Here is a 16,469-nt window from a genome sequence, read left to right as displayed (position 1 = left end):
CATAAACATGGTTTTTAAGGTTAAAATTTGCCATAAGTCTCTGTACTTTTTGAAAGTTTAGAATTTAATCTCTAGACTTTTATGTCTAGAAATTTAGTCTATCTTGTTTTTCATATTTCAAAATTAGGTCCAATTGGTAATATTATTAATTTTTATTAAATTTGTTGGTGTAATATTATGAAATAAAAAATGGTAGTTAAAAAAAAATGAAAATAACAGTGTCAAAGAAGTAAAATAACTAAATTTCTAAAAATAGTATAAAAGCGTATGAGATATATTTTTTATTATCATAATGTAAGTGAATATAATGATACATTTCTTTCAAGTGTTTTTTTAGCGTTAGGATCAGAATAAAATATTAATTTTTGAGCCGTTCGAGATCAAGAAACAGAGGAGGGAAAAACTCTACGAAGTGAAACTTTTCGGTTTTATCCTGGATGTCGACATCTACTATGAGAAATAACTTTGAAACAAATTTATTTTAAGAAATATGATTTTATAATGTTGTAATAAAAAATGTTATATCTTTTTTATAGAGAAAAAATCTATTTATATTAGACTCTGTTTGCATATAAAATATTTTTTTTCTGTGTTTGTTTAGTGGAAAATGAATTACAAAAGAAAATTATTCTCCAAAGAAAGGCAAAATTAAGACAATTAAGGAAAAAGCTTTACCAATTTTTTTTCGTAACACATTTTCCAAGCTGAGAAGGCTCTGTTCACTGTCTTTATTGTTGAAGAAACAAAAAAGGAAAGCTCTCTCCACTGTCGATTCTAAATTTTTTTTTATGATTTAGTCTCTGAAATCTAAATTTTTACTATTCTACAATTTAATTCCTCAAAAACATATTTTCTTATACTACAGTTCAATCCTAAACTTCATTTTGTATAGTTTTGCAAAACAGTCCATCTTCTAAAATTTTTAGATTTTATAATTTAGTCCTTACAACTAAAATTGTCAAAATTTCCAAAAATTAGTCCTTGATTTGAAGAGTTCAACTTTCATATTCTATTTTTCAGAATTTTAAATTCTCAAATAATGTAAATTAGTCCTAAAACTCAAATTTTGAAATCTTTATAATTTAACCCCTATAGTTTCAAACTTTTCTATTTTATGCTCAACTTTCCAAATTTTCATATTTCATAATCATATAATTTAGTTACTACATCAATGTTTCAGATTTCACTACTTAAACCCTTAGAATTCGAAAATTTATAAATTTTACAATTTGGTCCTTACATCAATTTTTATTAAATTAAATCAAATTTCAACTTAGTCTTCCAAATAATATTCAAAATAAATATTTATCACTTTCAACTTAATTAAACATAAATTTATATTCCCTAATGTACGAAATTAACAATTAAGCTTAATTAAGTAAATTTAAATGGATTAAAACTAAAACATGGTTAATTAAAATATAAAGAAACTTTATGAAATAAACTCAATTAAATAATGAAAAGATAATAAAATCCCAAATGTATATTTGTTTTATTGAAAACAACTTTTATAAAATATTTTCAGATATTTTGTCAAACAACAAAAAATATTTTACACAGATTCATCCAAACACCAGAAAATGTTAGCCTTTCCAAAAAAGTAAGTCATTTTTCAGAAATAATTTTTTGAAAGTCATTTTTAGTGAAACAAATAGAGCCTTAGTGTAAAATTAAAATAGTTTTACGTACGATTAATATTTTAACAATCCAACTATCGTATTTCATGCTCCAATATTGTAGATCATATACGTCAAGTTTGGTGTAAATTGAAAATCTCTGACTATTTATTTTATGTATAAAACTTTCAACTGTTCATTATATATTAATGTAGATAATATTTTAGATCAACAAGATATAGATATCGGATTAATTTAAAATTTTACATACATGAAAATTAAAATTATATTGTTAAATTCAATGATTGGTAAAAAAATTACATAATAGTATTTTTTTACTGAAATTATTAAATTCTTTTATGGAAAAAATAAATACTAAGAGTTTTAAATATAAGAATTTCGTTAGTGAAAATGGAGTTGGGACTTAAATTGTTTAAGAGTTACAGAAGAATATGGTGAAATATGAGAGGCATCAAAGATTGAATTTCGAAATGTGATTGTAAAAATAAGAGGAAATAATGAAGCTTTGGCAGAGTAACAATAAAAAGGTGGAGACGAAGGAAATACCTCACTTTTACACTTTACTTATGGAGGTTGTGGATAGACTAAGAGTATCTTTACACCATGTTTGGTTGGGTGTAATGGATTAGCCATTACACCTCGATTCGGTGGCCCCACTCAATACGCCGTTTGGTTCGCTGTATTACCCTAATACGGGCCTATTATGTTGCGGACGGATTCAGCATTTTCTCTTCTTCAACGCCGATTTCTAATCCCTTGCAAAAGCAAAGATTAGGTAATCGGTCTCTGTTTTACCCTCCCCTTGGCGAAATCGATCTCCACCCCACCCTCTCCCTACCAACATCAACAGAAGGTGCCAGCAAACCAAACCTCCAGCCGCTCCCGACTTTCATCTTTGCATCTTTCACCGACTCGACGGTCTCAGATCTCCAGACGCTTTGAAGCGCAAGTGAGTAATCTCCGCCTGTGAGTAACCTCTATTTCTTTCCTCTCTGCATGCAATTTTAATGGGTGTTATTGCAATTTTTTTTATAAATACGAGTTTTTGGTGCGATTGTTTCAGTTCTTGGTAAATTGGCATTTCGTTTCTTGCTGGTTATGATTTTTTTTTTCATTATTTGTTTGGTTGTTGATCATGATATATGTATATATATATGGTTTTGTTTCATCGCACTCTTCCTTTTCTTCATCGATTATTGCACTGTTCACTTAATCGATTTCCCTTTTCTCATTACAGGTTCTTTGTTCCAACACTTCTTCATCGCACTCTTCCCCGATTTGCTCATTACATGTTAGTTTTCCATAGGTATTTTCAATGTTTGTATTGCATGTTCGATTGAAAGGTTAGTTTTCCCTAATTGCATGTTTGTATTGCTGTAGCAGCTTTTGTTGTTTCCTTTGGATAAATAAAAAAAGAAAAGTTTATCCAAAAAAAATCAAGTTTCGCATACACTGTTAGGATTCATTACCCTCCTGATTTAAAAATGCCAACTAGTTAGCATCAATCCATTTACACAAAATAGTTTCAACAGGTGATTACTAGATACTTTAATAATGAGCCTGCTTCATGTAACACTAACCACAAACTAGGGTTGCAATCAAGCTGAACCGATCTTGAACTGTTTTAAGCTTGAGATCTATTTGAAGCTGCTCTATTTCATCTTTACTTCCATGTTAAGTGCTATTTTCAATGATTGCCTTTGTTAGAACTTAAATGGAATTTGATCTGTCTGTTGGCTTTGCTGAAATGATGAATATAATGCAATAGGGATGCTTTGTATGTAAGGATTATTAGTACCATGAGGTCCATATATTTGGCAATGCAAGCACTAAGGTTTCTGATATAAACTGAGTAATCATATTCGTGAGCGAGACATCTATTGATATCATTTGCTCCCCTTGAATAGTTGTTGTTAGATATAATTTTTCTATCTCTTGATTATTTCTTCATTTACGTGTGGTTTCACTTTGATTTTCCTTCTGTTTTGAGATGATATTTTTTAATAGTATATTATTTGTTATGCTGTATTATTTTTCCTTTAATGTGTTTTTCTTTGCTTTATGTCTTGATTATCTGTTTGTGTTCACAATTTTCATTTTTCTTAAGGTAGCATTGGAAACCTAAATTTTATTATCTATTTTGCTCAGTCTAACAAACTTTGGTTCATACTCAGCTAAATTTTAGAATCAGAGTCTGTATTGATACATTGTGCTAAAATATTCTGTATTGCAAGTCTGTATTGAAAGGTTAGTTTTTCCCGATTGCATGTTTGTATTGCCTTTTCTTTTCCTTTGTTATGTAATCCAAAGAGTTTTAAGGCATAAGGGCAATTATGTATTGATGTTTAACTTCTGGTTTAACTTGTAAAATAAATTTGATAAAATTGTGTCTTGTGCACAATGTCTTCTAAAATCAAAGTCTGTATTGATACATTGTGCTAAATATTTGTATTGATACAGTGAGTAATGGAAACTATCTGCTGTTTTCAATTTAGACAGTTTTTTGATAGTCTGCTATTTTTTGATAGTCTGCTGTTTTTTGAAAGAGTTTACAATGGAAATTGTTGATAGTGCTGTTTTTTCAATTTAGATATTAGCTTCTCGTTGTTAGTGAGTAGAAGATGAAACTAGAAATTGTTGCATTTGTTCTGATATTGTTCTTGATTTGTTCTGGAAATTGTTTTGATAGTCTGCTGGAAATTGTTCTTGATTTGTTAGTGAGTAGAAGATGAAACTGGAAATTGCAAGTATAGTAGGATATAGTTTTGTTATGATTTAGATTTTGAAATCAAATGATGTAAACGAGTTACTTGAGCTATTATTTTAATTCGATTAAGGGTTAATTATGTTGTTTTCTAGTAAAGACTCAAATAATTATTGAATTATTTTACAAGGATTTTTTTTAGTTAATAAGCTATCTATTTTTAAATTATGTAAAAACAATCAAATTTCAATTTCGATGCTTATATAATGTTCAAATTTAAGATTAAATCTTTATATTTTAATTTTTAATATAATTTGGTACATCAATATTAGCCTAGATACTTTAACCGATTAAAATGCTAACGTTAATATTTAAACTTGATTATAATATTAAATTTTTTTTTGTTTAATTCGAATTCATTATAATATCGAAAAAAGTGTAATTATTGTTTCTTTCACAATCATAAATGCAAATACAATACTACATTTTAATAATTATTTGTAGATGTAAATGAGATTAAATTTACAAAAAACAGTTATATATATTTATACGAAATGAAATTTAAATTTAAAATGTTATAAAAGTTGTAAAACTTCAATTTCATTATTAAACCAAATCCTCATTCTTTATTTTATTTGTTTTAAAATTAGGTCACCTTAATTAAACTAATCATCAATAAATAAACTAATCAATGTTCAAACTTTGAACATGCTTTATAATTTTAAATTATAATGAGTTTAGTTATAATCTAACAAATACTAACAATTAATTTTAGGTCAATTATACATATACCTTTAAATTTTAATATATTTAAAATGTATTTAAATATATTTTCTTTCTTTATTGTTTGGGTGATTGATAAAGAAATGAAATTAAAGTTGCAACGATATCATTTAATAGATACTTTTTGCTTCGTGTGTTCTAAAGTTGTATTGTTTATTTTTATTTGATAATGTGTAATTGCAACTTCAATTCTTTGATAGTGTGTTCTAATTTTAATATGTTGCAGTAATGGCTCGTCTGCCTTTAATTGCACAAAGTGTGAGGCGTAAAAGAATTGGTATTACATTGACAATATGGTTGGAAATCTGTAGAATTGCGATTTGGTTCTTATTTACAATGGGTGCCAGTTTTAGCCTACATACTTATAGACCAAGGATTAGGTCCTATACCTTAGATTTTTATGCAAAACGGGATTATGTGAAAAGGCTTGTATATGTTAGTGACGAGACCTGTATTGAACAAGTTAGGATGAATAGAACTGCCTTTTTAAAACTATGTGAGATGTTAGAATCGTTAGGGGGATTGAAGTCGTCAAGAAACATGCTTGTTGATGAGCAAGTGGCAATGTTTTTACATATCATCTCCCATCACCTGAAAAATGGAGTTATCAAGCATCACTTTAGAAGGTCCGGGGAAACTGTTAGCAGAGCATTTCGTAGTGTTTTAAATGCTGTCTTACGCTTACAAGATGTGTTATTTAAAAAGGCAGAGCCAATTACAGCTGATTCTTCTAACACAATGTGGAAATGGTTTAAGGTATTGGACTGAGTTTTATATATAACTTGTACAACATTTAGTTGATTTAGATTTAAATTAGTATTCTAACTCAAGGTTTTATATCATGTGATATAGAATTGCTTAGGTGCTCTTGATGGAACCCACATCAATATTAGGGTTCCAACAGTTGATAAACCTAGATATCGAACGCGAAAAGGTGACATAGCAACAAATATGCTAGGTGTTTGTACACCTAATATGCAATTTGTTTATGTTCTTCCTGGTTGGGAAGGTTCAGTTTATGATGGACGGGTTCTTCGAGATGCCATTAGTAGAAGACATGGACTAAAAGTTCCTCATGATAAAGTGGATAGTTAGAGGACTTTGAATTATTCATTAAGATCAAACTTTTTGTGTTGAATTAATCATTTAAAAAAAATTTATAAGTTGTTATTATCTAGTTGATGCTGGATACACAAATTGTGAGGGATTTCTTGCACCATTTAGAGGACAACGATATCATTTGAACGAGTGGCGCCAGGGTTATCAGCCAAGTTCTCCGCAAGAGTTTTTCAATATGAAACATGACTCAGCACGTAATCTTATTGAAAGATGCTTTGGGTTATTAAAACTTAGATGGGGAATACTTAGGAGTCTATCATTCTATCCTGTAAGGGTGCACAATAGAATTATTATTGCATGTTGTTTCCTTTATAATTTTATTCGAACCCATATGAGTATTGATCCTATTGAAATGGAGGTGGGAGAAGGATTACCTAGTAATGTGGTGGATGACGATGAACCGAATATCGCAAATATTCATCCATCGGATGCTTGGGCTACTTGGAGGATGGAACTAGCCAACCAAATGTTCAATGAATGGCAAGCATCTAGAAATTAGTTAGGTTTAGGGACAAAATGAGTTTCAATTAATTTGTTTATGTTATTTTATGTATCTAGTTTGTGAAACTTTGGTGGTGTTTGAATTGATTTTTGTATTGTACTAAACTTGTTGAATTATAATTTAATTTCTTTTCATTCAGCATGTGTTGTAATTTTAAATTTAGTATTGAGCTTTTGATTCATGATATTGAACTTAATTATAATTTTATAAAGTGTTCACCTTTTGATTCATGATATTAATAGTAATTAATATAATTTGTTTTTTTTCTTAAGATAATTATGTCAGGTGTTCCAGAATCAAATGTTTTTTCTCAAGCTTCTCGAGGAACCAAAAGAAAATGGGTTCCAGAAGAAGATGCAGCATTGGTTTCCTGTATGGTGGACTTGCATAATGTTGGAATATTTAATGCTGATACCGGGTTCAAAGCCGGTTTATTTAAACGAGTTGGAAAGAATGCTGCAAAAGGCTTTACCAAATGCAATGTTAAAGGCGAAATCTAATATTGAATCGAGGATTAGGTTACTAAAAAGGGAGTGGTCAATCGTCTATGACATGCTTACTGGCCAAAACAATAGCGGTTTTGGTTGGGATGAGCATGGGCAGCTCGTTGTTGCTGAAGATGCGGTTTGGGACTCCTATTTAAAGGTAAGATTATTTGAAGTCTTTATTATCTTATTTTTACCAAACTTATAACTAATATGATTTTCTCATTTTTTTAGAGTCACAAAGAAGCCGCTCAATTCAAACATCGTACTTTCCCTTACTACGACCAGCTTACTGCCATATACGCAAGAGATCGAGCGACTGGGAAAGATGCTCAAACAGCTGCTGATGTTCTTGAAGAAATAAATGCTGAGGGTGTACCTACTACAGATATGAATGAAGAAAGAAACGCATTCTATAACTGCGAAGCTGACGTCTCTTTGGATGACATGGATGTTTCTGCTACGGAGCCGCGACGAGATAGAGACCAAGGGGGTTCCTCATCTTCAAACAAGAAAAAGAAGAAATCTGATGCTCGTGATAATATGTCTTCTTTATTTAATGAGGCTGCCACTTTATTGGCCGAAAACATACGGGCCATTGGCGAACAAATCAGTAGGAGTATTGCTTCTGATGTGGTCGTTCAGCAGAAGTCAGAAGAATTTCAGATCATCCAAGAGAAAGCTACAAATTTATATTCAACCTTATGGGAAATTAAAGGTTTAATCGTCGATGAGCGGTATCGAGCTTTGAGTAAAATTTCAGATTATCCTACTCAAATACTCGTTTTCTTTAGTTTACCTTCTGATGCGCGATTGGAATGGGCCAGAAGATTTCTTTCTGACCATTAAAAATCAATGTTCAAACTTTTTGATGTTGTAAAACTATATAACATATGGATTATGATGTAGAATTTCATTTTCATCTAACCTTTTGTTAATATAAGTTAATTATGTTTATGCAAAATATAATTCTCAAGTTATATTATGATTTTAGTAAATTCATATAAGAATATTTATTATTAAGAATTTTATGAAATTATATATCATTATTAAATTATATTTAATATTAATTATTTTAAATTATATAAATTCATATAAGAAAATTTATTATCAAGAATTTTATGAAATTATATATTATTATTAAATTATATTTAATTATTATTATTTTAAATTATACAAATTCATATAAGAAAATTTATTAGTAATAATTATTTTAAATTTTATTAAATCATATATTTTAATTAAAATATATTTAATAATGATTATTTCAAATTATATTTTATAGTATCATATATTATGATATTAGTAAATTCATATAAGAATATTGATTATTAAGAATTTTATTAAATCATATATTTTAATTAAAATATATTTAATAATTATGTTAAATTATATTTTATAGTATCATATATTATTATTATATGAAATTCATATAAGAATATTGATTATTAAGAATTTTATTAAATTATATATTTAATTAAAATATATTTAATAATAATTATGTTAAAATATGATTAAATTATTTATTATTGATATTAATAATCTTATTAAAATTTAATAACAATAACAATAATCATTTACCTAAATAAATTTCTGCTAAGGGTATTCTAGTCATTTTAGTTTTTTCCCTTATGCTATTACACCTCCATTCCATTCAACTAAACACAAGAATACTATTACGCCTCTATTCCATTACATTCAACTAAACAATTGATTTGTTATTATGCCTTTATTCCAATACTGCGAACCAAACGTGCTGTTAGTGTTGTTTCTCAGAAACACTTTTGGATCAAGAATTATTTTTGAGAACTAAAATTTTCTACTTCTGCTTTTGGTCAAAAAAAAAAGTTTTTACAAAGTTTTTTCTTTCTAAAAATATTTTTGAAAAGTTCAAAAGCATCTTGTTTAGCAATGTATTTATCTCAAACTTGTTTCTGAAAAACAATCTAAACTAGCCCTAATTCCTGTTGTCCTCGACCAGACCAGCAAACTTGGCCGAATGTGGAAACCTATAATCTTCATCTTTGAATATCCAAATGATGTCTTGAATTTAGTTGTTTCAAATTAAATTGAATATATGAAAATATAGATTTTCTTTACTAATAATCACAAAACAGTAACTGTTTGTTAATCTCATCTATTTGCCTAATGGATTGAGGCTATTAGTTTTGTTTGATTGGCTGGATTTACTAAACCTTCTTGCCTCTCAGCTAATAAAAAAAAATCTACGTACCGAGAAATAACGTATTAGATATCAGATAAAGCAAAAGCTACATTGATGATGGTCTCCTCCTATTTAGTTTCAATTTCCAACAACTGTCTTTGTGCTTATATTGATGGATAGATTCATGCTTTGCATTAATAAATGGTGTTAAATCCATACAACGTGCTCAGTCCTTTGCAAGCTTCCTAAACCAGTTGGTTTCCAATTATCAATATAAACATAGTTAAAAGCCAATTTCAGACCAAACAAATTGAAATTTTGTGGAATTCTCTTCTTATAAGCTTTACTGATTCGATAATGAAAAAAACTCCTTCAGTTGTATCATAGGACCTTCTCTTTACCTATGCTAGCTGCTATTTTCGTCTCCCTCTTGCTACGCTCTTAAACATTATTGCAACAGTGACCCAAGGCTAAACCACTAATCTATGCCATAATAACTATATTTACAAAGGTTTATAGCATGACATATCAATTTAATTTAACGTTTCGCCTGATGCAATCTTAGTAAAAACAGATTTGGACACGCATGTAAACTACACCACGCCCTAGATAGTTCAAAAGAGTATGAACTACATCACACCAAAGCACATAAGTGTAAAGCCCATAGACAACAAATGCATATACATATACAAAGGCATCCCTCCACCACACCAAGATTTCCGTCGAGACAGTGCATATACAATGATTCATAATAAATGTTGAATCATACAGTGACATAACATAGTCTCTGCATTACTATCAAACCCATAAAAAAAAGCACATACAACTTTATTAGCATATCAATTGTATCCTAACTTTTCTACCAAATTTACATAAATATTTACCATTTACGAACATATATAAGCTTTAACAAATACGTGTCTCATTCCATAACTCAATAGATTACACGTCATAACTTAATACAAAATACATGTCTTTCATGTAGCTCACAAGAAAATCATTCGCTATTTCTTTTGGCTTATTGCATTAAGCACATCATTTTGCATATAGACATAATTTCCATTCAACTAATTAAATAATATTCATTTCACTTGCTCACCAACTTATTTTCATTCACTAGTGCCTCCTTGTCAAGAATATTAAGTTGATTGTGTAACAACTGTTTTTTAGTAGTGTCGAAAACAGTGGTTTTGAGATCACAAATATGACGAGTGAATCCGTAAAAATTATTATTTAATATTTACTAGTCAAATATAGTATTATATAGAATTTTGATCTAATATTTTTTGTTATTTGAACGAATAGTTAAGTACAAGTGGATTGTCCTTAAACTCAAGTGATTTCGGAAAATGACGTATTGGGATCTCGTTTAGATGAATCGAGCCCGTAAATATTTTTATTAAATATTTATGGAGTTACTAAATAGGTATATTGAAATTTGGTCCATAAATTTTAACATTTATATAGTTAATTAAATGAAAAGGATTAAATCATAAAAGTTGTTAAAGTTTGTTGTTATAGGTTTAATTGTGGCAAATGAATATAAAAGCATGAATTAAAGGTTTTAAATGGAAATTATACCGTATAAATTTGTAGTGGAAGGTTTGGTTTGGCATGGTATGAAATATTTGGTTATTTTAAAGGTTAAAAATGGTAATTAGATAATTAAGTAAAAATTAAATAAAAGATAAAAGTATCATCTTCTCTCTTGTTTCTTTTGTTTCAAGACCGAATGCACCATGGATTTCATCCTCCAAGGTTTGGTCAAGTTTATGTTTATGTCTATAAGTCTTTTTTGAATCCTTTTTTTTTATTAATTTTTATATATTTGAAATCGTTGCAATTAGGTCTAGCTAATTCATTTCTCCGTTTTCAAAATTGTTAAAATTACCAATGATGATTTTTGGATGTCCTTGATGTTAAATGGAAGATTTTAAAGCTTGGAAATATTTTAGGACTATTTTGTTAAAGGACTATTTTGTTAAGTGAATTTCGTTACTTTTGTATTTAAGGACTACTATGAAAAAATGTAAAACATAGCATGAAAATATTGTAATTTTTAAGTGATTGAAGGCTGATTATGGATGGAATTAGAATCGGTTAGGTGTATTGGGGCTTAAATGTGAAATTTTTAATAGTTTCGATTTTAGGAACTAAATTGAACAAAACCTAAAAGTTTAAGAAAAATTTGTAAAATAGAAATTATAAGTCATATATATACATGAATATAATAAAGTATTTTAATTTAATAAATTGAATTTAACTATTATATATAGATCAAGAACCAATAGATAATCGTGGAAAATAAAAAGTTGTTGATTAGTCATTGAATTTTGCTATCTCTGCAATTTAGCCCTGGTAAGTTCTTACGGTTTAATTTGGTATAATTGCTAATATCATGTTGATTTTCTGAATTGTGGTATGTTAAAATATATATGTGTAACACTCCTAACCCTTATCCGTCGCCGGAATAAGGTTACAGAGCACTATCGGACTTTACGAATTAAATATGAACATTTCACAACTTTTATTATACATATCAAGAATCAGTTATAAAACACTCATATTGTCCCTTAGATGAACCCTCGAGGCCCAATATACACCTTAGAAGTGAATCGGGACTAAACTGGATACTTAGGGAATTTTTCCCAAAATCTCAAAAATTTTCTTAGAAGCAAGGGACACACACCCGTGTGGTTGGCTGTGTGGGCATTCGATGTGAGGCACACAACCGTGTCCCAGCCCGTATCCTTACCCGTGTAACTCTCTGACTTGGGTCACACGGCCAATCACCAGCCCGTGTGCTAGGCCGTGTGCAAGGTGTAGGGGTCACATGGCCAAGCCACACGCTTGTGTGCTAGGCCGTGTGCTAAAATCTGAGCATTTGGTTTAAAAATTTTAAGGTACATGGGAGACACAGCCAGACTACATACTCATGTGCCAGGCTGTGTGTCACACACGGCTGAGACACACGCCCGTGTGGACAAAAATAGGTTATTTTGTGGCCTATTTTCTCACCTATTCTCGACTCCAACCTACACATCTCAAATTTCACACATATAGGACATAACAAGAACTTCAAAACAACTAATTCTATCATTATTATGGTCATATTATCACATATACTCTAACAATCTAAACTAGAACATAAATTAATTCACACATTGTAACACCCCTAACCCGTATTCGTCGCCGGAATAAGATTATGGAGTATTACCATAAGTTACAGAATGAATACAAATATCTTATATTATTTTATCATACATGTCAGAAAATTTATCGTAAATTCCCTTATTAGGGCCTTCGAGGCCCAAAACATACACTAGAAACAAGTAAGGACTAAATCGGGAACTCAGAGAATTTTTCGCGAAATTTCAAAATTTTCCCTAGGTGCAAGGGTCACACGCCCGTGTGGTCAGGCTGTGTGGCTCACACGGCCAAGTGACACACCCATGTCCTAGGCCGTGTGGTATATGAAATAGGTCACACGGTCGTGTCCCCATCCCGTGTAACTCTCTGACTTGCAAAACATTAAGGTGCAGGGGTCACACGGCCAAGCTACATGCCCATGTGCCATGCCGTGTGAAAAATACTGAGCATTCTGTTTTGAATTTTAAGATGCAGGGGACACACGGCTAGAACACACGCCCATGTGCTAGGCCATGTGCGAGTCTCTACCCGTGTGGACAAAATAAGGTCATTTCCAAGCCTTATTTCTCACCCATTTGATCATCTACCTACACAAATATTTTAACACATCCAAAAGCCAATCCAAAACATTTAAATCATGCAAAACTCAAGTCTCATACATACCATATCACTTCATAAATCCATGTTTGTGAATTTATCTATTTGACCATATTTACTTAGTATCAAACATGAAATTAATTCATATGTTAATATACCAAAAACATTCATCACAAGCCATTCCAATGGCTATTTACAACCAAAATATTTGTATGCCAACATTGGCTAACCAAACCTATGCATGCTATTATATCTATAATTAGTATCATATTTGTACCGAAATGTGCCGGTGGACAGTGTGAGTGATCTCAACCAAGCGTCCAATCCAACGAGCTTTCATGTTACTTTAAAACAGATGAAATAAAACAGAGTAAGCATATTATGCTTAGTAAGTCCATATAATAGGAAATTAACTTACCATTCATTTGTACATTAAGTAAAAATACACATGCATTCCAAACAACTTGGCCATAACCTAAGCACACAATCTCATCAAATATGTTAGTTATTCATTTCATGTAAATATCAATAACAGAGATGAGCTCTTCAAATACCAAGTTCCATGCATTTCATGTATTTTTCAGATATTGATTTCATTTCGATTTTCACTTGTCTTCATGTTAGAATTTCACCTATTAAATCATTTGAAATCTCGATGTATACGAAGGTAGTACACATAAAATGTACAAATTAGGAATCCATCAATTCATGTCTTGGGAGTACTCATTAGAGCACTTAAACAGAGAGCTCTTTTTCAAGCACTATAATGGAAAGCTCATTGAGCCATGTAACGGGAAGCTTTTCCAGGCTTAATAACGGGAAGCTCACAAAGAGCCCATATCAGGTAGCTTTGAAGAGCACTTAACGGAAAGCTCCAAAAAGCACTCAATCAGAAAGCACCAGATAGTCATATAACAAGAAGTTCAAGAGAGCACTAACGGGAAGCTCCGAGGAGCCTTTAACGGGAAGCTCACAAAGAGCCTACAAACAGAACGCTCATAAGAGCGTGGGTGTGTCTACAACATATGTAGATTACAACCAATCGGAATGCTCCGAAGAGCATTTAACGGGAAGCTAGAAAGAACACTATATTGAGAAGCTTGAGAGGGCTTATAACGGGACACTCTTTCGAGCTACGGTATGTCCGCAACATATGCAAGAACATTACCATTTCGAGAAATAGAACCCTGTATCTAATCGAATTTCATTCATTCTAATAAGACTTAATATTTGTCTGATAGTTTTGGATATGTGTGTTCAAATTTCATATACAAGGCTATTACACAATTCACAATCACAACATTCAATTTAAGCATATAAATATATAAATTTACTTACACGAACTTACCTTGACTAATTGTTCGTGACTTGTAATCTACTAATCCGATACTTTTTCTTTACCACGATCTACTTCCGTACTTGGTCTATCCAGATCTATACGAGTAAATTTAGCTCAATTTAATACAATTCATATTCATCTCTATCCAATTCACATTTTAGGCAAAATTACCATTTTGTCCCTATACTTTTAATTATTTACGATTCGTCCCTAGGCTTGGAAGATAAAATTCATGTAATTTAATCCTTATTCCAAGCCTAGATATTTTCATATATGTCAATAAAAGCTCAAGAATTCCATAAAATTTTAGAATTTCATATAAATTCAGCAACTTTTCAAATTAATCCCTAAAACATGATTTCATCCAAAATTTCTTAATAATTACCTTTAAATATTCATTAAAATCTCAATTTCATCATCTAATAACTAAAATCATATGAATTCATCAATGGTATCTTCCAAAACTTTCAACAAAATCAAAAACTAATGAAATAGTAAGTTGGACCTCGTTGTAAAAGTCCAAAAACATAAAAATCTCAAGAAAAAAAACCAAGAATTAAACTTACATAAAGCTAAAATATGAAAGACCAGCCTTTACCCTCTTCAACGACTATTTTTGGTAGAAAAAAATGATGAAGAAAATGTCTAGAAACTATTAGAATCACATTTGGCCATATAAACTTTATTTTAATTCCAATTTTGCCCTTAATCACATAAAATCCTTTTTTTTTCAGGCTATGCCGCCTCAGCCATTTAAAATGGGTCCATTTGCCCTTTTAGTCCTCACGTAATTAATTGTTAAGCTATTTAATCACTTTAGTAAGTTTTGTACATTTTTCAATTTAATCCTTTTTAATTAATTGCTACCGAAAAGTTAACATTTTCTAATGAAATTTTAATACTACCTTAATGACACTCTGTAAATATTTATACACAAATTTACGGCTCGTAAATATTTACGGCTCGGTCATTTTCTAAATCAATTAATCTAATAAATCCTTATATACACAAATTTACTAATTCAAAAATCTTTTAAAAACTACATTTGCCTCGTAAATATTAAATAATAAAATTTACGAACTCATTTTTCAGATTTGGTGGTCTCGAACCACTATTTTTGACATCATTGAAAATCGGGTTATTACACACATGCAACTACTATATTAACATGCTATACCAATTCATTCATTACCCATACTAACACTTATACCAAACATGACAAACCATACATATATAAGTTAATATGAAACATAACCCAAAATGTAATTTTAATATTTACACAACCATTTCAATCCTTATACATGCCATATAAAACATAGTATGTTTAGCAAAATCTACCAGCAAGTTGGATAGTGTGATTCGATGTGTTGATCCGACCTCCCGACTTCTCAAAAATCTACAAAGAACATTAAACAATACAAGTAAGCTTAATGTAGCTTAGTAAGTTCGTTGGCTTTAAACTTAAATCTTACCTAACATACTATAATAATTCATTTAAGTAAATTGTTCATTACACATTTCCTACCAATCACAACCTCAAATGATGAATTCACTTATTTCATCTCAAAATCGATAACATCATTAAGTCTTCAAATAATATCCATATGTCACTTACTAGCCTTTGTAAAATTGGAGAACGTCTTACAGATATGAGTACATCGTATACGGAAGCCCGAAGGCTGCACAGAAGCACATAAGTGCTAGACGGAAACCCTAAGGGTTAAACGAAAGCTTATAAGAGCTGAACGGAAACCCATAAGGGTTAAACTAAAGCTCAAAAGAGCTGAACTAAAACCCAGAAGGGTTAAACTGAAACTCATATGAGTTAACTCAAGCTCATGAGAGCTAAATGGAAAGCAAACACGAAAGTTCGTAACAAATGTTGAACCCCCGGTTTACTTGGGTAATTTGCAGTCAACTCCTCCTTTGCATAGAACAAGTGTACTCAATCCTACGTTCCATTTTAGCCAGATATCCAATTCAATTCAT

Source organism: Gossypium hirsutum, chromosome D12, assembly GCF_007990345.1.
Source record: "Gossypium hirsutum isolate 1008001.06 chromosome D12, Gossypium_hirsutum_v2.1, whole genome shotgun sequence".
NCBI lineage: Eukaryota > Viridiplantae > Streptophyta > Magnoliopsida > Malvales > Malvaceae > Gossypium > Gossypium hirsutum.
Note: the sequence above shows the minus strand (reverse complement) of the source record.